The sequence below is a fragment of the Lissotriton vulgaris genome, chromosome 5 (assembly GCF_964263255.1).
Source record: "Lissotriton vulgaris chromosome 5, aLisVul1.2, whole genome shotgun sequence".
Lineage (NCBI taxonomy): Eukaryota > Metazoa > Chordata > Amphibia > Caudata > Salamandridae > Lissotriton > Lissotriton vulgaris.
In genome coordinates this window covers 63,871,480-63,896,411 of record NC_141693.1, presented here as the reverse complement: position 1 = coordinate 63,896,411, position 24,932 = coordinate 63,871,480, and the positions used below count along the sequence as shown (strand labels likewise).

Sequence of the window (24,932 nt, the reverse complement as noted above, 5' to 3'; positions counted from 1 at the left end):
GAGGGAGGAGGCCATGTTGGCTGCCACTGCAGCTCCCAGCCACAGCGGCTCAGAACCCCCGGGGAGCACGGGGTCCCCAAGAGCAGTCTTTACCACTGAAGGAGGATTGGAAAGTATTCCAATTGGGTTTTAGGATATTTCGTTTTATTTTTTGGGACGACTCATAAGATTAAAAACAAATCAAATAATCTTTAATTCGTTTGATCGAATTAGGGATTTATACATGTTCATCGTTAGCAAACAGTAGGATGGATTGTTTTTGGGAGGGGTTTCGGCTCAAATCCGCCACGTTTGGAAGGCGCTTTGCTGGCGGTTTTTGTTCACAGGCGCGCAGAGTACATGGCTTAAAATGGCTCCTTCGGGAAGAGAACATAATCGAGGTGCATAGAGAAAGGGTGAAGGGGTAAAAATAAAATAAAAACGCCGAATACGCTACCCTGAAAATACCAATCACGACTTCTGAACACCAACTTTAAGCCCCCGCCACAAAACCGTAGTATTTGCAAGTGAATCAAGTACTACATGTAACGTCTCCCAACACAATCCGCCGCCTTCACCTGGAAGGCTCACACACAGGTTCCCACCACGTAAGCTCGTGATATGGGTTAAAAAGCGCCCTTCCCCCAGATAAGTAAGAACACGAGAACAACGTGTGTTACAGGGTATCTGTGCACCACAACGCACTAGGGATTCCTTTGCTCGTCTCGGGACCCCCTTGCCTACCAGGAGCCTCTCGAGAAATATCACAAATCAACAATGCTCGACCTAGAGAACCCAGGTTAAAATATTGTTTCTACAACTCCAACTTGACTGTCATGATCCCACTGTAACGGAGTATACAATGTTAGGGGCACATACATATGAGAACTACATCTGTCCTGGGGAGCGACTGACACAATAGCCAAAGAATTAAGGGATGAGGGGGGATACTTGTGCTCCTTGCTGCAGCTGCCAAAAGAAAGGGAGGTCACAGGTGGGAGCTGGTTACTCGTAGCCCCTATGCCTCCACCCCGGAAGAGACCCCAAAGTGGCGAAATAGCATATCGGCTCCTGTCTGCGCACTAGAATGACCCCTTGGAAAGAGCGCCCTCACTACAGGGTGATCAGGGGGCATGCCCGGTAATGCTGTGCTACCCAAGAGGCGCCCTAGCCTGTCTCGGTGTGCGCAGCACATTCCGTCAATCCTCCCGGTGCACCATGCACTGAATGCTATCTCGTCCTTTCAGGCGGTGCGGGGTAAGGAGCCTTGGCTGGTATATAGGGAAGGGGGGGCAGAGCGGGACGACGGAGCTGCGGGGGGAGGGAAGGGGGGGGCAGAGCAGGACCACGGAGCTGCGGGCGGAGGGAAGGGGGCAGAGCAGGACCACGGAGCTGCGGGCAGAGTGAGGGGGGGGGGCAGAGCAGGACGAAGGAGCTGGGGGGCGGGAGAGAACACGAACGGCGGGAGGGAGGCGTAAATCCTGAGCTGTGGAGTTTATTTACTTACCTCTTCCCGAGCCGATTTTGAGGAAGTTGGCGGACGACAGCTAATGACGGACTACTTTTCTGGAACGGACTATAATCCTCTAATGGGCTGGGCTGACCAGAATAGGCGCCATTTGGATTAAAAGGGTGGCGGCGCGGAACAGGACTGATCTCTAGTGGTCTGCCAGAGTGAGCGTTTGATCAGTTCGTTCAGGGAGCCAGGTGACGGACCGTCTGCTCACGACTGAAAGCTTGTTCACGAGAGACGTATAGAGGCCTTGCAGGTTACGGGGGTATTACATTATGTGCAATGCAGGACGACGGAGCTGCGGGGGGAGGGAAGGGGGGGCAGAGCAGGACGACGGAGCTGCGGGGGGAGGGAAGGCAGAGCGGGACGACGGAGCTGCGGGCGGAGGGAAGGGGGGGCAGAGCGGGACGACGGAGCTGCGGGCGGAGGGAAGGGGGGGCAGAGCAGGACCACGGAGCTGCGGGCGGAGGGAAGGGGGGCAGAGCAGGACGACGGAGCTGCGGGCGGAGGGAAGGGGGGGGCAGAGCAGGACGACGGAGCTGCGGGCAGAGTGAGGGGGGGGCAGAGCAGGACGAAGGAGCTGGGGGGCGGGAGAGAACACGAACGGCGGGAGGGAGGCGGGAAACGTGCCGGGGAAAAACACTCACGATGCCCAGGACAGCAGCAAGCACGGCCCGGCCGGAGGAGACTCGGGGGCGTTCCCGGCTTTTGGCTGACGTATCATGACGTAGCCAAAAGCCAAAGAATCTCGGGAACGCTCCCGTGTCTGGTCCGGCATTGACGGAGAGGCCCCTCGTCCAATGGCTAGGCTCCATTTATGGAGCTAGCCAATGGGACAGGGGGGCGTGTTCCAGAGTGCTTACTGTAATCAATAGATTTCTCTGGAGGCGGAGCCTAACGGCTCCGTCCCCCCAGCGAAACCTAAAAAGCATTCTTCAGGTCTATGACAGAAAAGTGCATGGCGTCACAAAAGGGACCATCGTTAAGAGGGCTGTAATGTCTGGGACAACAGGATATTGGGAGATTGTTATTTTGTTAAGGGCTCTTAGGTCAATCACGAATCTGTATATTTTAGGGGAGAGAGCATCTCCATTGGTCTTTTTAAGAACTGGAATAATGGGACTGTTACAGATATTGCCACGTGTCTCCCCCACTGCGCCCTTGTCCATCAATTCAGATATTATTGTTAAAAGGGCCATTTCTCCTTCCGCGGGTAGTCGATACTGCCGGAGGCGGGGGAGAAATGCACCTGGCTGGATGCGTAGCACATGAGGGGATATGTTGAGACACCCTACATCAGTGTCTGATGATGCCCAGTGGGAGGAAGGTAAAGACAGCAACTCTAGTGGGAGGGGGCCGGACAGATACATATAGGAAGCTGCGGTGGGAGAAATTGTTTGGGATACACCTTGGGGATTACATGATATGGTCGCATACAGAGCTTTCAGTAAATCCATGCCTAACAAGTTTTCACGGCAACCTGTAATAAGGACCAAGGGAGCGTCAACATGTGCAGGACCATTATCGAGAGGAAGGGGTTCAGAGACAGGGCTGGTCACCGGTGTTCCTGCAAAACCCACAGAGACATTCATATTGCCAGAAAGGGGTGCCTGCGGGACTGACAGGCGTGCAATAGAAGACCTGGTAGCCCCAGTATCCAAAAGAAAATTCTGATCCTTACCCACAACTGACATTTGAACATACGGGCCCCTTTGATCCACTGGAATTTGCACTCCTGGCTGTCCTATGCTTGATGGAACCCTGTCTCATCAACTTTGTCATAATCATCATTATAATAAGTGCATGTTGCTTTGTATCCATCAAACCTATTGGCCGGGCGCTGCCGGACGGGAGCGTCATCCCTGGCCTACGTTCTTTATCCTTCGGATGGGGCGGGACATGATCCCTAGTCGGCCTCCCCTCCCTGGGAGCGCGAGGCCGAGTCTTCCCTGTTCGGATGTTTTCAGCAAACACGGGACACTCATCTATCCAATGGCCGTACCCTTTACAGTAAGCACACTGATCTGTCTGGAGGGCTCTCGTACCATGAGGGCTGGAGGGGTTATACTGGCGAGCCCTCAGAGGGGGTTGGAGTTGAGGTCTAAAATTCCAGCGGGCATCGGGACCTCTGGGAGGGTACACCTGCTGCAGAAGTGCCTTAGTCTCAAGATCCCTAACCTTCTTAATTTCCCAGTCTCTATCTTCATTTTCCCTATTCTCGTGATATTGTGCCATAGCCAAGATACCAGTCATAGTTTGGGCAGACCATGTACTTTCAACTTTCTTAAGCCTAACTGAGATCTCAGGAAGCAAGTTGCTGACAAAAGTATTGACAAACACTGGGCCAGAACCTGTGATCCGAGGATCCAAACCAATATGTCCCTTGTATTCTGTCTCAAAACGGGTAAAGAAGTCGGCCACATTCTCATCTTTTCGATGCCTACAGCATTTATTTTATCCCAGTTAATGACAGTTTCCGGCAAAAGTGTTTTCATAAACGTTAATATTTTACCGGGAAAAGTCAGGATGGCAATGTCTGGTTTTGTCCCTCCTACCCTTGCTTCTTCCATAGCCTCTAGGTCAGTCCATTTACCTCCCAGTGCCACTTCATGGTCAGTATGTCGAACTTGTCCCAAATTTCAGTGGGGACAACCGTATCAAAAAGTAAATCTATATCCCCAAGAACGAGAGTACCTGCAGATATAATCTGACCTAATTCTCTGTAAAAGGCAGCCAGATTCTTCCGGGGATCTGGTAATTGTCCTTTTAACTGCATTACTTCTGACCTTTTCCAAGGAACATGAACCCAAAGCCTGCACCAATGTGCCTCAACAGCCCCTCGGCCATTATTTTGGGCATCGGTAAGTGCGTTAACAAAGACAGGGGCCGCCTCTCTCATTGGCATAGCTGTTTCTAGAGGGGTGTTGGGGAGAGCGGTCATATCACGGTAAGCTATCAAAGCAGACATAGCGCCAAACATACTCGCTCCCTGAACATCGCCTCTTCTTATTTGTGACCTAAGGTCCATTAATCCGGTGGGTATAAGTGCATTCTCGAATCTTTGCATGACCAGCGTACACATGTATTCAGCCCAGGTGGTCTGTTCCAAAACCGTCCTCTGGGAAAAGGTGGACCATATTTCTTTAAAGGCATAAATATTCCCGTTATTTATCCAACATTCACACTGTTCTTCTGCAGGTAATTTTTTCGAATAGACGTAAAGCTGACTGCAGAGCGCAAGGAGGCCAGTCGGGGGGAATTCAACAATTTATATAAATCCTGCTTAACTGTAGACCACGGGGAAGTAGGAAAAGGGCGGGTAGGGGTAAAGTCTCAGGGGTTGGGCGGATGGAGACTTGTCATTCCTGCAGCGAGGACAGGGTTGGCGTGCGTGGTCGGTGTCATAGGAAAGATGGGGAGGGTCAGTGTGACAGGGAGAACAGTAGGAGGGGCGGTGGAGGCAAGAATGAGCTGTGGAGGTGGGATATGCGGGGTGTGAGGCGTCAGGGCAGGATACATTGGGGCATATTCAGGAGGGCTTTCTAGTATGGTATCAAGCAAGGAATCACCTTCTTCTCCCCCTTCCATATGGCCCTTTCCTTTCTCCTCCCGAGCTGGATAACGTTTTTTTAACCGGGCCCCATGCTCCCTATTGGCTATTTCTACCGATTTTGTCATTTGATTTTGTAAATTTTCTCTGGCGTGGTCGGCCATTGACATAAGTTCCTGTTTTCTTTCTTGAGCCTTCTGCTTTCTAGCTCTCTGCTCTATCTCTTTCCGCCAAAATCGGACAGATTCAAACATAGACTGGCGCGTTTTTCTTTTCATTAATTGTTCCTCTAAGATGGCGAGAACTTGTGAATTAAAGGAGCCATAAAGTGGCCACTGTAATTCCGCATTACTGAGTTTCGTATATTTTACCCAGAATGAGGAAAACATTACGGCAGAAGGGCCATGTTTAACATACATTGTATGGCCAGGGGTCCCTTCTGGAGGAAGCGGACACGCCGCCTCCAGCTGGGAGTCCTGTATACACATACAACATAATCTCTTGAACTTACTACTGACTGGCATGCTTGAAAACAGATAACAGACACCAGCGGGTTTTAAAAAACTCACCTCGCTTGCTTGGCTTTTGCAAAAGTCAATACAAGAATCATACAGACTTGGTGGGTGATCAGTCCACCCTTACCTTACAGGGGTAGTTCTCTTCTGCAGACGTAGGGCTGTGTCCTGCTCCAGGAATTTTTTGCTAGGGAACTCCAGCGAGAACGCGTTCATGTGACCCAGACAGAGTGAGGAGGAACAGCGGACGAGTTGTTCAGCTTACCGGATTGCAAGAATCCCTCGGGAAGGGCGCCTCCGTCGGAGTCTCTCCGTGCACCTCCTCACATCCACCGGGCCTGACCTCCGTACTCGTAGAGTCCCTATTCGGGCACCATTTGAAGAACCGGAATAACCCACTCACTGGGTCTCGGCGGCGGGAGAACCGCCCAAGTCTTCCATACCCTTCATACGTAGTAAAAGGAGACACAGGAGCCTTTAGCCTGCAGGAGGAACCCAGATTTATTCAAATAGCCTGGGCTATGGAACAGAGTCCCAAGCTCTTTAGAAACAAGACAGAGGAGGATGCTGCTTCACTCTGCAGCTTACAAGCCTTTTTTACATTTTTACTCCAGTCTTTTGGCTGTTAGTCCATTGTTCAATCAGGGCAGTGTTTGCAATTTATAACCAGATCCAAACGATGTTTGTAGATGGTGACCTGGTCAAGGCTTGGTACACAAATCATTGTTCACTCAGTTTGATCAAAGCTTGGTCTTTCAGGTCATTGTCCACTCAGCTTGATCAAAGCCCGGTCTTTCAGGTCCTTGTTCAATCACCCAGATCAAGGCCCAGCAGTCAGACCATTGTCCAGATAACCTGTTCACGGTGTCAAGGATGTTTACCAGGCTGGGAGCAGGAGATGGAAAACAAATCATTTACACAGGGCGTGAGTGTCTCATGGCTTTCTGTTCAACTGCAAAGAACAGGGGGGTTGGGTGTGCGACAGTTCCTGGGCAGAAATGCAGGCTGCAAGATGGTTTTTGTCGTGTCAGTTAGATTTTCCTCAGGCATCAGCAGAAACTCCCAGGTGGGTCATATGGAAGTGTTTGACACGAGATGGCAATGAAAAAACAATGGAGTCCCGGTACAAATGATGCCGATCCGAAGAACACTTTTCCTCAGTCTGCAGTTATAAATCCGTGAGATTTTATATGCATCTGTGTGTGAGTATATATGTATGGATGTATGTCTCTGAGTATGTCATTCATGGACTGAAGATATCCATCTGAGTTTGTACAAGGTTTGTGTGTGGGTCTGCAAATCAATGTGTGCATCTGTATGAGTGTGTATTTATGGATCTGGAGTTATCTATACATCCATCAGACTGGCAAGCCTAGTGTAAGCCCCTTCCAAAACAAAGGTTTTAGCAATGTAATCATGCTACAGTATTGTATATACATCGTCGAACCACTGAACATCCTACAGAGTCCATCTAAGTGATTAAGCGGGTTGCATAAGATAAATAAGCAACAACTATGGCTTTGTTGTATATAAATTATAATATTGAAAATGCTTCAGCTCTGAAAAGATGAGACAGTGAAAGAACTAAAACCAGTATATTTGAAATTACATCAAAATCTCTGTGCAATGATGCTACTGAGAGAAGATATTTTTTTCTTCACCCTGAGGGCGAAAATAGAGACCCCGATCGTTAGTTGCATAAGATAAATAAGCAACAACTATGACTTTGTTGTATATAATATACTAGCAGCCCGTCCCGACCGATGTTGTCCGGGTATGAATTGCTGCCGGCCAGTAGTATATTGTTTTGTAGGATTTCGTTTTGATAGCATTTGTTATCTGTGACAGGCCTGTGAAACTCTCCGATTCACAGTGCACTGCTGATGCACTTAAGAGTGCGCGTTCAGTAGTGTGTGAACTTGAGTTTACCTACCTTATTTTTCCTTGTAATATTATATAGCGCGAACTCGACAACATGGCATGAGCACAATTTACATTACAGCACATGTTAAGGTTTGTCAGCATTACAGTGACATTGCAACATGCGTTTTTACACACCCCCTGGCGAGGGCTGCAGACACCACTGCGACCAGAAGCCCAAGTTTATGAGACTGTGGCGCTAAGCTGTGTGCAAGTTATATGGTCATAAAAATACATGAATGATGGATGCAGGGTGGGTGCATTAATGATTTTTGGGTGGATGGGTGCATGGATGGATGGATGCATGCATAATGGGTGGATGGATGCATGAATGATGGATGCAGGATGGATGGGTGGGTGGGTGGATGGATGGGTGGATGCATGAATGAATGATGTATGGATGCAGGATGGGTGGGTGGATGGATGGGTGGATGCATGAATGATGTATGGATGGATGCATGCATGATGGGTGCATGCATGATGGATGGGTCGATGCATGAATGAATGATGTATGGATGCAGGATGGGTGGGTGGATGGATGGGTGGATGCACGAATGAAGGATGTATGGATGCAGGATGGATGGATGGATGGGTGGATGCATGGATGCATGCATGATGGGTGGATGCATGATGGATGGGTGGATGCATGAATGAATGATGTATGGATGCAGGATAGGTGGGTGGGTGGATGGATGGGTGGATGCATGAATGAATGATGTATGGATGCAGGATGGATGGGTGGATGCATGAATGATGTATGGATGGATGCATGCATGATGGGTGGATGCATGATGGATGGATGGATGGATGGGTGGATGCATGAATGAATGAATGATGTATGCATGCAGGATAGGTGGGTGGGTGGATGGGTGGATGCATGAATGAATGATGTATGGATTCAGGATGGATGGGTGGATGAATGAATGATGTATGGATGGATGCATGCATGATGGGCGGATGCATGATGGATGGATGGGTGGATGCATGAATGAATGATGTATGGATGCAGGATGGGTGGGTGGATGGATGCCTGAATGAATGATACATGGATGCATGATGGATGGGTGGATGCATGAATGAAGTATGGATGGATGCATGATGGATGGATGGGTGGATGCATGATGGATGGATGGGTGGATGCATGAATGAATGATGTATGGATGCAGGATGGGTGGGTGGATGGATGGATGGGTGGATGCATGAATGAATGATGTATGGATGCAGGATGGGTGGATGGATTGATGGATGGATGGGTGGATGCATGAATGATGTATGGATGGATGGATGCATGATGGGTGGATGCATGATGGATGGATGGGTGGATGCATGAATGAATGATGTATGGATGCAGGATGGGTGGGTGGATGGATGGATGGGTGGATGCATGAATGAATGATGTATGGATGCAGGATGGGTGGGTGGATGGATGGGTGGATGCATGAATGATGTATGGATGCATGGATGCATGCATGATGGGTGGATGCATGAATGAATGATGTATGGATGCAGGATGGTGGGTGGGTGGATGGATGCATGAATGATGTATGGATGGATGCAAGGTGGTTCGGGCTCGCTGCGGTGCAATATGCAAATTAGTTTACGTTGCACCACTTTCAAATGTCACCAGCCACCCCTGATTGTCTGCACTTTTTAGTTTATTCCTGCATAACGCTTGCGCTGTGCTTGAGAAATCAATTGTATCTATCCATAATCTATACTATCTATACTACTATTATAAAGAGAGAAGTCTGTCCTTTGAGCCAGGTAAACTCAAAAAGTACACCACCAATCTAAACACCCAAGACATCTATGAAAACCTCAGGGCAAAGAGAAGGACATAGGCGATATAAAAATAAAAAATATACGTTACTTTAAACATTTACGAATGAAAATGAAGTAGTCCCTAGAAAGTAGCGCCGGCCGCGACGTCTGCGTGATGACATCGGGAGCGCGGGGAGGAGCGGCGTTCAGGAGCAACAGGAAGAGCGGAGGACATGAGCGCGGGGAGGAGCTGCGGAGGACAAGCGGAAAGGAGCGGCGAGAAGCGGAGGAGCAGTGGCAGCACGGGGAGGAGCGGCGGATGAGGTAGCAGACAAGCAGTCAGGAGCGTCGAGAAAGCAGGGGAGCAGTGGAGCGGTAAACACAGCAGCGCGGGGAGGAGTGGCGGATGAGGTAAGTCAAGCCGCCGCAGGTGCGCAGAGAGGGACGGGCGGGGGCCATGAACAGAGAGTGAAAGTCGGGACGTCGGGGGAAACAAAGATTGGGCAGAAGCGGCCGCTCTGCTGCGCCTCTCCTGCTGCGATGCTGCACCCATCCCCTTTCTTCCCCGGGCAAGGCCGGCGCGGGCTGCTAGTTGATAATAAAGCTCTATTTGCCAATATTATAAAATTACGCCCACTTCTCATTGAAACTTGTTTTAATAATTAGGGATCCTAACCTAGAGATTATTGAGGCATTTAGTAGCCTATGCGCTGGTATCAAACAAATGATCTCTAGACCAGCGTTAAACACCAGTGAGAAACCTAGTGGTTCAATAGTACCTGCTCGCGAGCAAATAGAGAACTGCGTGTAGCATTAGCGGCTACACCCAGGGATGTAACTCTCATTAGATTATTACGATCTTGTTACAAAGAAGCAGCCAGGCTACGAAAAGACGAGCTTTTAAAAGAGCGGTGGGTCAACCTAGCCTGTGCCGCTACACTTGATGACGGAAACTGTTTCTGGGCAGCAGTTAAAACTATGAGATCCTTGGGCCCCACCCGTACTCCCCTAAGCTGCAACATAACCAGTGAATCATGGGAAGCACATTTTGCTAGGATTTACACAGCCCCGCCCGAGACTATGAACACATCAATTAGTCCTTCTGTCACTAGGGTTTTTATATCAGTGTCAGAAGTTGAGGATGCGATACACCAAAGCGCAGGCAATAACGCCCCATTGCTGGACGGGATTTCTATCAATCTTATTAAACATGAACCGGACTTCTGGGCCACCCTTTTATGTAATGTTCTTAACAACTTAACAAACGCCTTTATTCCAAGCACCTGGTCTACCAGCATTATTGTGCCTATTTTTAAACAAGCGTTTACAATGCAATGGTCTCGTCCTTGTTAAAGTTAGAGCTATTGGCATTGCTAATGACATTATTTTCGATTTTAAAACATAGAAATAAATGGCATTGTCATTTACAATGCCAATAGCACGCACCCACACACAGAGCCGCACGCACCCACACACAGAGCCACACGCACCCACACACAGAGCCAAATACAGCCACACGCACCCACACGCAACCCCACACAGAGCCACACACACACAGAGCCACACACACACACAGAGCCACACACACACAGAGCCACACACACACACACACACAGAGCCACAAACACACAGAGCCACAAACACACAGAGCCACACACACACAGAGCCACGCACACACACACAGCCACACACACACACACAGAGCCACACACACACACAGAGCCACACACACACACACACACACACCCACACACACAGAGCCACAGCGAGGGGGCAGGAGAGCAAGCACAGCGCCGGGGCAGGAGAGCAAGCACAGCACCGGGGGCAGGAGAGCAAGCACAGCGCCGGGAGCAGGAGAGCAATCACAGCGCCGGGAGCAGGAGAGCAATCACAGCGCCGGGAGCAGGAGAGCAATCACAGCGCCGGGAGCAGGAGAGCAAGTACAGCACCGGGGACAGGAGAGCAAGTACAGCGCCGGGGGCAGGAGAGCAAGCACAGCGCCGGGGGCAGGAGAGCAAGCACAGTGACAGGGGCAGGAGACCAAGCACAGCGCCGGGGACAGGAGAGCAAGCACAGTGCCAGGGGCAGGAAAGCAAGCACAGTGCTGTGGAATTGTGTCAGGAGAAGAGAGGTGCTGCTGCTACAGAGTGTGAGGTGAGGTGGGGTGGGAGGGGGGTTTTGGGTGGGTTGCAGTGCGGACGATAAAAGACAGAACGGGTGGGCGGATGCACGGGGCAGCTGGCGGGCGGGGGTTTGCTGGGGCTGGGAGTTCGGAAAGGGGCCCAAGGAGGGGGGGGGTCGTCTTGATTGAGGAAATAATTGCATGGAATTAGTAGATGGATGAGATGCGGGCAGAGGGGAGAAGGCTGGGGCAGGGACTCAGCAAATGGTAAAGAGTGTGGGGGGTGGGTATTCACCACAAGCGGCGCAGGATGGCATAACAAGGCCAAATACCGTTAAGGAGACCCCCGTCCCTGCGCAGCATTCATCAGACAGTTACGGGTGTGGGAGCCTCACGCGGAAATTGTGGTTGTGGCTTCCGTGCACCGCAATGGGTGCAAACCTGTTGCAGGGTGCTGGGGGGGCACGTGGTGTGAAGGTGATCAGTGTACCCTTGGCAGGCAACAATGGGTGCAGGGTGGGCGCTGGTGAGAGGAGGGAGCCCCGGACTGCGGGGGTTCATGGAAAGTGAAGGAGGGAGGGGGGGTGGAGCACGTTGCGGTGGAAGGATGCAAAGGTGCAAAGATAGCGAAAAGCGCGCTAGGGGCACTAATTAGGGACCATGGCAGAGGCAGCGTCGGGTCGGATGGCAGCGTAAAGGAGGGAGGGACCGGGTTTGGAGGGAGGGGGCCGTTTAGGAGAAGGAATGCATAGAGATAAGGCTATAGGAGGAGATATCGGAGCGGGCGAGGGATGACCAGCCAAACGGTGTAGGAGCGGGGTTAGGGGGTGGTCATCGGGGGGAGATCCGGGTGGTGCGTGCGCCGTGGAGTGCCCGCTCGGCTTTGTGTGTCGTCACGATCGTCTGCCCAGTTCCGCAGTACTCGCGCCCTGTTTGGGACTATCTGCAGGATGGTCCAGTGGTCCCTCCCTCGCACCGTTATATAGACTTTACCCGAAGGTGTCGAGCACGTCAATAGGAACCATGGAAAAATTACAAGTGAACAAATTACAAAAAGGAAAGGTTGGGTTGCATGGGGCAAAGGTGGCAATTGTGAGCGAAATAAAAATACAAGGGGTCGGTTGGCGTGGGGGGGTTGCGGGGCGAAAGGAGGAGTGAGCATGGAGAAGTGCTGCCAGGGAGTTGGGACCCTCCTCCCACCCACTGTGGAAGTTAAATAAGGTGGCAAGTGTCAAGACAACAGGGATTTGATCAGGGCTGCCAGGGTGCCTAGCAGAACTTAACTAGGGGCAGTGAGGGGGGGAAAGCAGGGGGGGGGTTTAAGCATGGAGCGGCCGACGCGGTTCGGAGGCGACTGTGCGCAGGAGCAGAGGTTGAGGGAGGGGACTGGTGCGTGAGTTGGACGGGCGTCAGGCACGGGTCTTTCATCCTTCTGGGGCCGATTGGGATGGAGGAAGAGTGACGTGTGCAGGTAACGAGAGAAAAACAAAAAGTACAATTAGAGGTATAATACTGCAATATATGGCAGACACTCAAGAACAAGAAAGTGGCGTGTGCAGGTTACAAAAGAGTACCAAAAGACAACAGGGAATACCTGCCCACCTGACGAAACGGCGAAAACAAGAAACGAGGCAGAGTCTGCTCACGCTGCCTGCACGCGCCAGTTGGCCCTCTAATTGGTTAATAAGGAACACCAATCAGAGGGCCGACTGGCGCGTGTAGGCAGCGTGATGAGGGGCGTGCTCTCTCCCGATGACGTCAGGGAGAAAAAGAACACAAAAAACACACCCCTCAGTCCCAAAAAGACGGGGCTTAAATGGAGTGACGCCCCTCTATTCCAATGGCTGGCCTCCATTTAGGAAGCCAGCCAATGGAGAAGAGGGGCGGGTTCAAGCCGACCATACACTGTTTACATTTAATCTCGGCTGCGCGAACACTGCTGCGCAGTGTAATGCTAGGCCGAGACCTAAAAAGGAGATCGATCTAATCCTAGCTGCTATAGACCGATCTCTCTGATTGACAACACCTTAAAAATCCTAGGGAGGGTCGTGTTTGACAAAATTAGCACATGGGCCGAAAAGGAACAAATTCGAAATCGGTGCCAGCTGGGTTTTAGAAGCAAACTGGGAACAATCGAACAGTGTCTTAATTTAAATCTTATTATTGGCAAGTATACGATAGCACAGAAGTCACCTATTTATTTGGCCTTCATGGACCTTACCTCAGCGTTCGATTTGGTCAACACGTCACCCTTGTGTTCGGTCCTTTTAAACTATGGGTTGGACGAGGCTCTGGTTTACTTTTTAGAAAAACAACACACCTGCCTATGCTGAGCAGTTCTTTTCTAAACAATAATTAGAAGAATGTGCATGAAAAATAAGCATGAACACTTGCTTTAGGAATTGCAACATTTGTTTTAATCCTTTGCAGACTATTTTGTTTTTTAGTCTTTCTTTGTTTTTTAAGCATGAGAATACAAAAATAGTGAAGAGAAATACTATACATTTACATACAAACAAGGAAAAAATAGATAAACTTCGGTATGTACATCAATCACTCAAACTCACATTCAACACATTCTTGGCCATCCAGTCATACAAAAACATTCACACTGGTCCCATTGTCATAACACAGTTGTGAAAATGCAAGAAAAATGGCATTTGCTAATTACAAACGTTAGTCACAGTTTTTCAGTTCTTTCCAACAGAATTATTTTTTCAATCCTATGACATATCCTTGTAAATAATAATGACACGGGACCGGGTCAGGTCGACGCGTTTCGAACCCTATCGTTCCTAGGGTTCTCTTCAGGACCACAGTATTACTAAAAAAGAAGAGGAAAGCAATAATCACTACATCGAAACCTGGGAGATCAATGTCTCAACCGAAGCCTCGCTCCACTCAGCCTACCTCAAAAAGTGGGTCAAGGCTCCTCAAGTAGTATGGTGAGACCGATGTATGTATTCCAAACAAAGGAGAGAGAGCGAAGAAGTGCTGTGAAAGAGAATAAGTAACCTCAATCATACAAGCTCTCAGGTATGTCTTTATGTCTGGGCTAGTGAGATCAAAAAGCCGGGTACGCGCACTCACCTAAAGAGCAGCGCGTGTCTGCTGAGCAGATGTTTGCCAGATGGGATCTCATTAGCCCAGACATAAAGACATACCTGAGAGCGAGGCTTCGGTTGAGACATTGATCTCCCAGGTTTCGATGTAGTGATTATTGCTTTCCTCTTCTTTTTTAGTAATACTGTGGTCCTGAAGAGAACCCTAGGAACGATAGGGTTCGAAACGCGTCGACCTGACCCGGTCCCGTGTCATTATTATTTACAAGGATATGTCATAGGATTGAAAAAATAATTCTGTTGGAAAGAACTGAAAAACTGTGACTAACGTTTGTAATTAGCAAATGCCATTTTTCTTGCATTTTCACAACTGTGTTATGACAATGGGACCAGTGTGAATGTTTTTGTATGACTGGATGGCCAAGAATGTGTTGAATGTGAGTTTGAGTGATTGATGTACATACCGAAGTTTATCTATTTTTTCCTTGTTTGTATGTAAATGTATAGTATTTCTCTTCACTATTTTTGTATTCTCATGCTTAAAAAACAAAGAAAGACTAAAAAACAAAATAGTCTGCAAAGGATTAAAACAAATGTTGCAATTCCTAAAGCAAGTGTTCATGCTTATTTTTCATGCACATTCTTCTAATTATTGTTTAGAAAAGAACTGCTCAGCATAGGCAGGTGTGTTGTTTTTCTAGTTATTATTGGCTCAGCCTTGCTGAGTGTCGAGTCAAGACCCTCTTCCGTTGTTTAAACTGGTTTACTTTTTGGCACATTTGCAGAGGGACTTGAAGGCGCGGGTAAGGATCAGTAATGATGGGGAGGTCTCAGGGGACATCATTATTGGTAGAGGGGTCAGACGGGGATGTGCACTGGCCCCTCTCCTATTCATTCTTTACATAAACGAATTACATAATGCCCTGTCAGAACTCACTAATGACGTACCAAGAATCAATGGAAATGTACTTCCTGCGCTCTTATATACGGATGATACGGTCCTTAGGGGCCGCACTCCGAATGCATTATGCACTTTAGTTGGGGGGTTTGTGTCCTTTATGGCAGACCTAGACCTCTGCACCAATTTTAAGAAATCCTTTATAATGACTTGTGGCTCAAAAAACACTGTATCAATTCAGTAACCTCAGGTCATGAACGCCTACTACGCTCTCGCACTTTTCTCTATTTGAGTTTAGTATTTTCTGACACTGGATCTTGGGCACCCCATGCTGCCCATAGTAGAAGTAAGTTTTTAAAAGCAACTAACTCTATTCTAAGTCTCCCTCAACCAAAACAGTCAGAGGTATTTTTACCCTTATTGAAGATCTACAAACCGCAGTGTATCCCCACCGCCACATATGGTGCTGAAGTCTGGGGTTTTATAAATTGCAGTGGGATCTAAAGAGAGGAATATAGATTTTGCAGGAAACTTCTAGGGGCGCAAATTTCCTTCCTGAATTATGTAGGTCATAAGGAACTCAAATTGTATTAAATAGAAGATTTTATCAGGTCACGCTCAGCTATATTTTGGCTAAAAATCTGGCTAACCCAGCAGCAACTTTAACAAGGGAGATCATTGTAGACTGCCTTAATTGCGACAAGGGAGGATCCATAGCCTGGTTTTTCGCTGTTAAAAAAAGCCTAACCAGCGTGAACCTTGAACATATCTTCTTAAACCCATTAGCACTAGAGGGTATGAATAAAAGAGTCCTTAAGGGAGCATTGTATGAATCTTATAACATCAAAAGACACGCCTCAGAGCGCCTGAAACCTTCAGTCAGTAGGTATACGTCCCTACTGGAGTTAAATAGCCTTCAAATGCATATGCCATCTAAATACCTTCTGAAGAGTATTGGACGTTGGGGGAGGAGCCTGATTTTTCGCCTTAGGGATGGCACTTTAAAATACTCACTTTGCTTCCCTTTGGGATTTAACATCAATCTTGAGCAAATGCCCTGCCCGTGTGGCACCAGCAGCAATCAAACGGTAGTAAATTTTTTATTTTTCAGTAACTTTTACAAAAAGAACACAAAACAATACTTGATTCCGTATTTTAAGGCAGTTGCTAATATTGATTACAGAACAGCAAATTTTGAGATTCTTAGACTTGAAAGTGACGATCTGATTTTCGTGTCTACTTGTTTTTTAGAGCGGCATTCCGCTCACGTATTTCTATGAGCAATCTTTAATGTATTAAGGGCACTCGAACACATAGCATTGTTCTTTTGTATGCAGTTACTTCTATCTTCTTAGTTGAATACCAATTAAAGCGCTACTTGTAGGCCGGATAATCTTAAAAGCCTTAAAATGTAATTGCACTTAAGCTATGCTGCTAATATTATTAATAACCAATTGCACTTCATTTCAACCTGATGTTGCTGCTACATGTCTGTCCATCTCCCTTTTAATGTGCTAACATTTTAACGCTGTTATCTGCTTATCAACATGAAAATTTCATTTATGATAGTTTTGTCTTATATTATTCCCTTTTTAATGTTGTACACAATTGTAGTCTTTTAATATCGAAAGTTCCTTTTCACCAAAGCTTCTATGTACCGTGCTTTTTAACAAAGAATTGTATTACTGTTGATGGTGTTTGAACTGTGCTTTTATGGATATTTGTATCCAAATAAAGAAAATTGAATTGAATACACAGGCTCCTGATCTAAGCTGCAGTGTGACATACCTCACCTGATAACACACAGCCTCTTATCTTAGAATAGGACAAGATGTCTAACCAATCTCCTCACTCATCTTCTACAGAAACCGCTGAATTACCTTCAGAAACCTTGATTTATCTGGGAATTCTGCATTTTGTAACAGAATGCACATACATTATTTATGATTTTGAACGGGCAAACACATTCATTGTGCTGGCAGGACAGGGGCAGTCCACACTCCCCAAATCTTGTGTCTTCCATCCCAAAGGGATGAAACTGCATGGCACCACTTCTTTTACATCATCTTTTGACTTCAGCCTGTCTCTGGGTGTTTGACTGTATCTGCCTGAGGGCGTTCTCTTCCTTGCGCTCGCTCCATGGATCGAGCGTCCCTGCCCCCAGTAGGTTCTCTTCCTTGCACTCGCTCCATGGATCGAGTGTCTCTGCCTACTGCGGGTTCTCTTCCTTGCACTCGCTCCATGGATCGAGCATCTCTGCCTGCCGTGGGTTCTCTTCCTTGCACTCGCTCCATGGATCGAGTTTCCCTGCCTGCAGTGGGTTCTCTTCTTGCACTCACTCAATGGATCGAGCATCTCTGCCTGCAGTGGGTTCTCTTCTTGCACTCACTCAATGGATCAAGCATCTCTGCCTGCAGTGGGTTCTCTTCTTGCACTCGCTCCATGGATCGAGTTTTCCTGCCTGCAGTGTGTTCTCTTCTTGCACTCACTCAATGGATCGAGCATCTCTGCCTGCAGTGGGTTCTCTTCCTTCCACTCGCTCCATGGATCGAGCATCCCAGCCTGTAGTGGGTTCTCTTCCTTGCACTCGCTCCATGGATCGAGCGTCTCTGTCTGCAGTGGGTTCTCATCCTTGCACTTGCTCCACGGATCGAGTGTCTCTGCCTGTGGTGGTTTCTCTTCCTTGCACTCTCTCCATGGATCGAGCTTCTCTGCAGCTTCACATGTTGTGACCTCTCTACAGTTCATGAGATGTCTAAGGGAAGGGGGAGGGCAGGAATGTTCGAAAAATGGAAGACGGTAGAAGGGAAGGTAGTAAGAGATTGCAGTTCCGAAATTAGGAAAAGCACATTAGTGGTCTGATTTTTGAAGGAACTATCAACCCCACCACCTTCCTCCTGAACTCCGACTCTAAGGATGGCTTGTAGAAAGCTTTTTAATATCTAAACAACTTTTCTTTGCTTCTGACAGAACAAGCTAAGAACTGAGAAGAATAAAATTGAATCTGAGTTTGAAAAGCTGCGGCAGCTTCTGAAAGAAAATGAGCAAGCACTGCACAGAAGTCTAGAGGAGATGGAAAAGAAAATGTCCATGATAGAAAATGCAAATATCACCAAACTGTCCAATCAAATCACCTCTCTCAAGGCCCTAATAACGGAGATAGAAAAGAAGTGTGAGGCGCCGGCGTGGGAACTCCTGAAGGTGAGATACTGTTTGGAAAATAAAGCAGAAGAAGGAAGTGAAATATTCATGTTTTGTGTGCATTATTAAATGTATGAGCGGAACACATATGAACTCCCGGCAGGGTCAATGCACACACTGTGAGCCACACACAATGTACAGAGATGGATAATTTCCATTGTCCCACTTGATGCTTTGAGCCCAACTCAATATACAAACTGTGAAATGTACAGTGACTGTTTACAGTGTGATCTACAAGTTAGTAACCCATCTATATACAAATTATTTATGTATTTTATCTATTGGGAGAATGCAACACACCAAGCAATTCCAGTGACGGTAAATAATATATGAAGACCAAGGAGCAAAATGTGTTAAAAGTTAGATAGAAATGGAAATCTTAATGAGTGACAACACCTGAGAGAATTTTAAAGAAACCAAATATCTCCTTTTCTCAGAAATTTGAAAACATTTCTGTTCTAATGCGGTTACTTTTCTCCTGATGTAGGTGGTCACCAAACCGATTGTTAGAGTGAACAGTATATAACTAGGAATCTGGAATAGGTAATGGCAGCTCACTTTGTTTTTTGTCACCCCAGATAAAGATATAGATTGCCACAGAAAACTCTTTAGTTTGAAGAATAGTGACAATTTAATATGACGGGTAACCCTTGGTTATATTACAGAGTGTGCAAAATGAATGTCCGCAACTTGCTGCCCGCCAGCAAAAGAAATGTGATTTATGACTGTATTATCTTGACACCCTGAACAGCAACCAAATTCCTCAACAATATGGCTTCGGATGGGATTAGAGGTATAAATCTCCTTATTGTGGTCATACGCTGTCACTTTAACAGTGATGCTCTGCTCAAATAGTTTGATTAGTTTACAGCCAAGAAGCTTCCCGAGTGGTAGCTCTATGTAAAGGGCACTAGATGATGGTGACAGAGAGCATCCCTCGGAGGGCGACAGAGAGCATCCCTCGGAGGGTGACAGAGAGCATCCCTCAGAGGGTGACAGAGAGCATCCCTCGGAGGGTGACAGAGAGCATCCCTCGGAGTGTGACAGAGAGCATCCCTCTGAGGGTGACAGAGAGCATCCCTCTGAGGGTGACAGAGAGCATCCCTTTGAGGGTGACAGAGAGCATCCCTTTGAGGGTGACAGAGAGCATCCCTCTGAGGGTGGCAGAGAGCATCCCTCTGAGGGTGACAGAGAGCATCCCTCCTAGAGTGATAATAGTGGCCCTCTGCTTGCTACCAACAACTAAGGCAGTAACTCTACTGACTTCTGATTGCAATAGACCAGGCTTCTCCAATGAGGAGCTTGTGAGATACTGGTATCTCTCCATCTACCTGCAAGTAGCTCTCATGTGTAGCCCAGGCTTCGAAATTAGACGTTTTTGCTTGGTTGAATTAATATATGTGTACTAGAATTCTGAAGCCTGTATTTGAGATGAATATGTATTTAGTTTCAAAACTCATGAACTGATCTTTTGAGGAAAAATTGATTTCTAAAATATATTTAAAGCTGTTATTTGAGTGATAAATCATGATGCTTCGGAGAGACTTATTAATATGATTACCAAGGGCCGGGGGTATTGCACCCGTGGCCAACATGTAGTACTCATGCAGCTTTGGAGAGACGTATTATTAATATTATTACCATGGGGCGGGGGCATTGCACCTATAGCTGTCATGTATTACTCATACAGCTTTGGAGAGACGTATTATTAATATTATTACCATGGGCCGGGGGCATTGCACCTATAGCTGTCATGTATTACTCATACCGCTTTGGAGAGACGCATTATTAATATTATTACCATTGGCCGGGAGCATTGCACCTGTGGCCGTCATGTATTACTCATTCAGAGGCATTCCAAATTGCTGGTAATCGTGCACAGCACGACCACTACTGTGATCTTGTCTAACGTGGTCACTATTACAACACAAATAATAGTATCTTTGGAGCTTTTCTTTGATCATAAGTGGCTCTTATTACAGAAAAGGTTGAAGACCCCAGCAATCAACAATACACAGATGTGGGGAGCAGTGCCTTCAAAGATGGTAGAATTTCAGAGAAACATGTAAATAGAAATAATATATTCTTTTTATATATCAAAAATTCAATGTTTACTAGAAATATGTTTTTCCTTGACACATTCTGAATCGTATTGAACATAAAACACCATTTACATTATTGATGGTCATGAATTACTATAGTAGTCCTATGTTCAGCTCTTCCTAAAAGCTCTGATGTTGCAGAGTTATTCATCACGCTGGTCCTCTGAGAGTGGTCATCAAGGTGTAGTCATTTGCTGTGAATCAATAAACCACTACAACGCACACAGATTTCACAGTTGTAAATATTGATCTGAAAGTGCTTCACAATTATTTCTTTAATAGTTTATATTCTCTCAGAGTTATTTTGTATTTCGGATGAGGACACTTTACATTTGCCAGCTGTGAACCTGGCGTCACCCTCTAAACAGTGCGTTTGAGTGCTTATACTGACATGAATTTAGCCACGTCGCATGTAGGTCATAGACAACTTGTCATAAAAAGTCCAATATTCCAAATCCTTTGCTCATACCTGGTTCTTCTTTAAACGTTAATAGTGGGTCTCCCATTTCAGCCTCTTCACTCTAACAGCTCACCCCATTTTGGGATTAATTAATCCAGTAACTGGCGGGAGCTTCACACAAGCAGATCCTTCAAAAATCCATAACTGCAAAAGAGGTGGTCACAGTTCTTTGTTCTTCCTTTGCAGCTGTGATCTTGTTTCCTAGACGGCTTCCACCTACATGCACTCCTCTAGTACCCGTTCTGCCCGTACCTCCTCCTCCTGCAGGGCACTCTTCTAGTACCCCTTCCTTGTACCTCCTCCTGCAGGGCACTCTTCTAGTACCCCTTCCTTGTACCTCCTCCTGCAGGGCACTCTTCTAGTACCCCTTCTTCTTGTGCCTCCTCCTGCAGGGCACTCTTCTAGCCCCCCCTTCCTTGTACCTTCTCCTGCGGGGCACTCTTCTAGTACCCTTTCTTCTTATACCTCTTCCTTCAGGGCACTCTTCTAGCCCCTCCTTCTGGCTGTACCTCCTCCTGCGGGGCACTCTTCTACCCCTTCAGCTCTTAACTACTCCTTCATGGCACTCTTCTAGTAATGCTTCTGTTCGTTCCTTACTCTTCTGAAGAACACTATTCTAGTATCCCTGCTGTTCATACTTCCTCCTGCACCGGGATCTACAACAAGGACTTCTGGCAGGGTATTCACTGTTAATGTAATAAAAAAGTGGCAGAAAACGAAGGTGGAGCACAACTCTCATAGGGGTGAGCTGCCTCTGTCTCCTTGGCACTGATTTTACTCCCTCTGAAGCCAGGGGTCGCACAAACAGTGCCAGGGGTCACAAGGGGCAATCCAGGAGTCGCAGCTGCAAACCCTGGCAAGCCCTAAATGATGCCCATGCATGTGACCCTGTTGAGAACATGATACAATGTGTCAAGTGACTCCATTCAGAATATCAGAATGTGCTGTGTTTTGTGACTCCATTCAGAATTACTCTGTGCTGTGTCATTACCATTCAGAATATCAGTTTCTGCTGTGTCATTTGACTTCGTTCAGAATGTCACATTCTCTGCTTCGGCATGCGATGCCACAGAATGTGCCGTGTCATGTGACCCCAGCCACTGTTTTCTAATTGTAGATAGATCGAAGTGTTTCACTTCTAAAAATACTGCCATAACTTTAACATCTTCTCTAGAAACTGATTTCACTTTGATTGTTTCTCTGTTTTGCAGGATGTCAGAAGAACCCTAAGCAGGTAAGGTTGGTTTATTATCTTCCTCTCAGTGTGTAAGGAGCAGGTCTCGCTGCTGCAGTGTGTAAATGCCACTACTAAGCTCACACAAAGTGCTAGGAAGCTTTGAGGTCCTCATAAAATCACTTTGTTTCCTCAAAAAGAACCTTAAGTCCTCAGAAAATACCTTTGATTCCTCTGAAAACTCCCTTGTATCATCAGGAAATGCTCTTAAATGTTCCTAAATCCCTGTGAGTCATCAAAAAACTCCTTTGAGTCTTGAAATAATTGCTACAGAATGAGCTGCTGTCCTCACAAAACATATTTGTATCTATAAAACTTAACTAAAGTCCTCAGAAGAGTTCCCTGAACAGACAGAAAACGAAGGCACATTCAGGAAACTTCCCCTCCGGTTTTCCTTAATTCTGAGTTGTGCAAAAACTCATTCAAAGTTTCCTAACTACGACCGAAGCAGCTTGTAAGGAGCAAGATGGCGGCCGCGTAGTGGTGGCCGTTTGCAATGAGAGGGCGAGGGCATGAGTAAAACCGTGTAAACTGGAATACCTGTAAATATTAGTAATTTTATGAACCGGTGACCGGGAAAGCCAAATGCCAAATGCCAAATGATTAATGCCTGTACCTGGCGAGTGCTCTGGGTGAAGATATCGAGATCGGTGATGGTGGTTGGAACGCCATTCACCTCTTGCTGGAGGATCCGTTTGAGGAGGCGGAGCACAGTGAGTGGCCTGGAGGAGAGACTACCGAAGAGAAGCCGGGAGAGTCTGCGGAGCTCGCGGAATTCGTGGAGTTCACGAAACAAGACCGGAGAGATGCCTCCAAAAGCGGGAGCAAATGCTGCAGTGGCAGCGCGGAAGAAACCTGAGATGGAGGAGGTGACACCCGACGAGGAGAAGATGTCACGTGGTCACAGATGTCCATGGAGGAGCACGCGAAAAAGAGCAAAAAGAATACGGTCAGGACCCGCCAGAACACTGCCTCCATTGTAGAATTATTTGCAAAAAGCGGTAAGGAGAAGGGCATGAAAACTGCGCTGGAGCGGGATGTGGGGGGCCCAGACACGGCGCGTGGGACTGCAGGCATAAAGCAGGGGGAGATTGCTGGTGCAGGTGCCCCACAAACCCCCCCGGCAAGGAAGGCTATCAAAGGGGGCCATGAATCTCACCCAACATTGGAGGTTCCCAAGAAAAATCGGAAACCATTAGATCAGACTACACAAGGGAATCTGGCTGCTGTGGGTGAGACGGCGCAAACCGGTATCCAGACCCCCCAGGCAACAATAAAGGTCCCACAGGTCCGACAGTACCCCGGGGTGCCTTTGTTAGACACAAACAATGGCAATGAAGCCAGTGACTTGTTAATAATGGATAATTTAGACCTTCCAGACACAGGAAGTGTTAAGAGTATCCAGGACTCTGAAAAAGAGAAGGACCCCAGTGAGTGCTTCTTCTCCGAATCTGAAGGCGCGTAGTGGTCTGAAGAGGACGAGGAGCATAGCTCTTACCTGTAGGACAGCAATTTAGAGTCAGAAAGTGACCTGGAACAAGAGCTTGCAGCAACCGCAGTTGAATCTAAGTTGGGATCATTCCTCCGCAATGCTGTTACAGGGTAGCCCTATTTTGGAAGCTTCTCATCCCCCAATCCTGGAGGTGGTTCTCCAGGCAATTTTAGCACACAGAGAGGAAGCTCGCCAGGATAGCCGTAAAGCCCAAGCGGCAATGAGAAAAATGCAGACTGTGGTGAGAAAACTCTCTAAAGCCTGTGCTAACGTGGGGGGATAGAGTCTCTAACCTTGAGGAGAGGGTAGTCTCGACCGAAACGGAAGTAGCGGCGGCCACCAGTAAAGTCAAGTCCCAAGACGCTTAAGTTATTGATATACAGTGGAAATTAGAGGACATGGAGAACCGGCTCAGACGGAACAATCTCAGGATCCTCGGAATTCCTGAGGGTGTGGAAGGGGCTGACGTAAGAGGCTATGTCATCAAATTATTTCAGTCTGCATTTCCCGAACTGTCAAGTTGGAATTGGTCTGGGGAGATACAGAGGGCGCATCGCACACCCTTCAAAATAAGACGCACTGCAAAGGAGGGAGATAAACCAAGGGCGATTTTGATTTTTTTGGGCAATTTTATTCTGAGGCAAGCCATAGCTGATAAAGCGAGACCTGATGCGAAGAGGGCAAGCGAAGGGATCTCGTTTTTCGTACGCCCAGACTTTTTCCATTCGACTGTCGAAAGGCGCTGGAGACTAAGACAATTGATAAGGCTCTTTCAAGAGAAAAAGTTGCAAGCATATTTGATAAACCCAGCGCAGTTGAAAATAATCAATGAAGTCCGGGAGGGATGGGGGGCAGGGGGGAGGGTGAGGGGGTGCAAGGGAGAAAATTCTAAATAAGAGAGATTCTGTTACTATACAGTTTTGATTTGCTATATGTTTGGGTTTGTTAAAGGTGTAGTGGAGACTCAGATACAAATGTTACAAATGCAACAAGGGACCGAAGGCGGAAAATTTAAGCGCCAAAATGATGAATATTAGAATCTGCACAATTAACATCGGGGGGGTTGAACAACTGGAGGAAACGTCAAAAGCTTGGTCATTTTGATAAACTAAATGGAATTGAT

The 24,932-nt window shown here is 47.3% G+C and overlaps 1 pseudogene across 1 annotated transcript in view; it reads left to right on the top strand.

The window, feature by feature from the left end:
* The window catches only part of LOC147710175 (E3 ubiquitin-protein ligase TRIM39-like), a 131,712-nt pseudogene that overhangs the window by 46,526 nt on the left and 60,254 nt on the right, over positions 1-24,932 (top strand). Inside the window, exons 3-4 of the transcript XR_015295853.1 lie at positions 18,291-18,521; positions 22,295-22,317. The product of XR_015295853.1 is annotated as an E3 ubiquitin-protein ligase TRIM39-like (transcript). The remainder of the gene's footprint in view (positions 1-18,290; positions 18,522-22,294; positions 22,318-24,932) is intronic.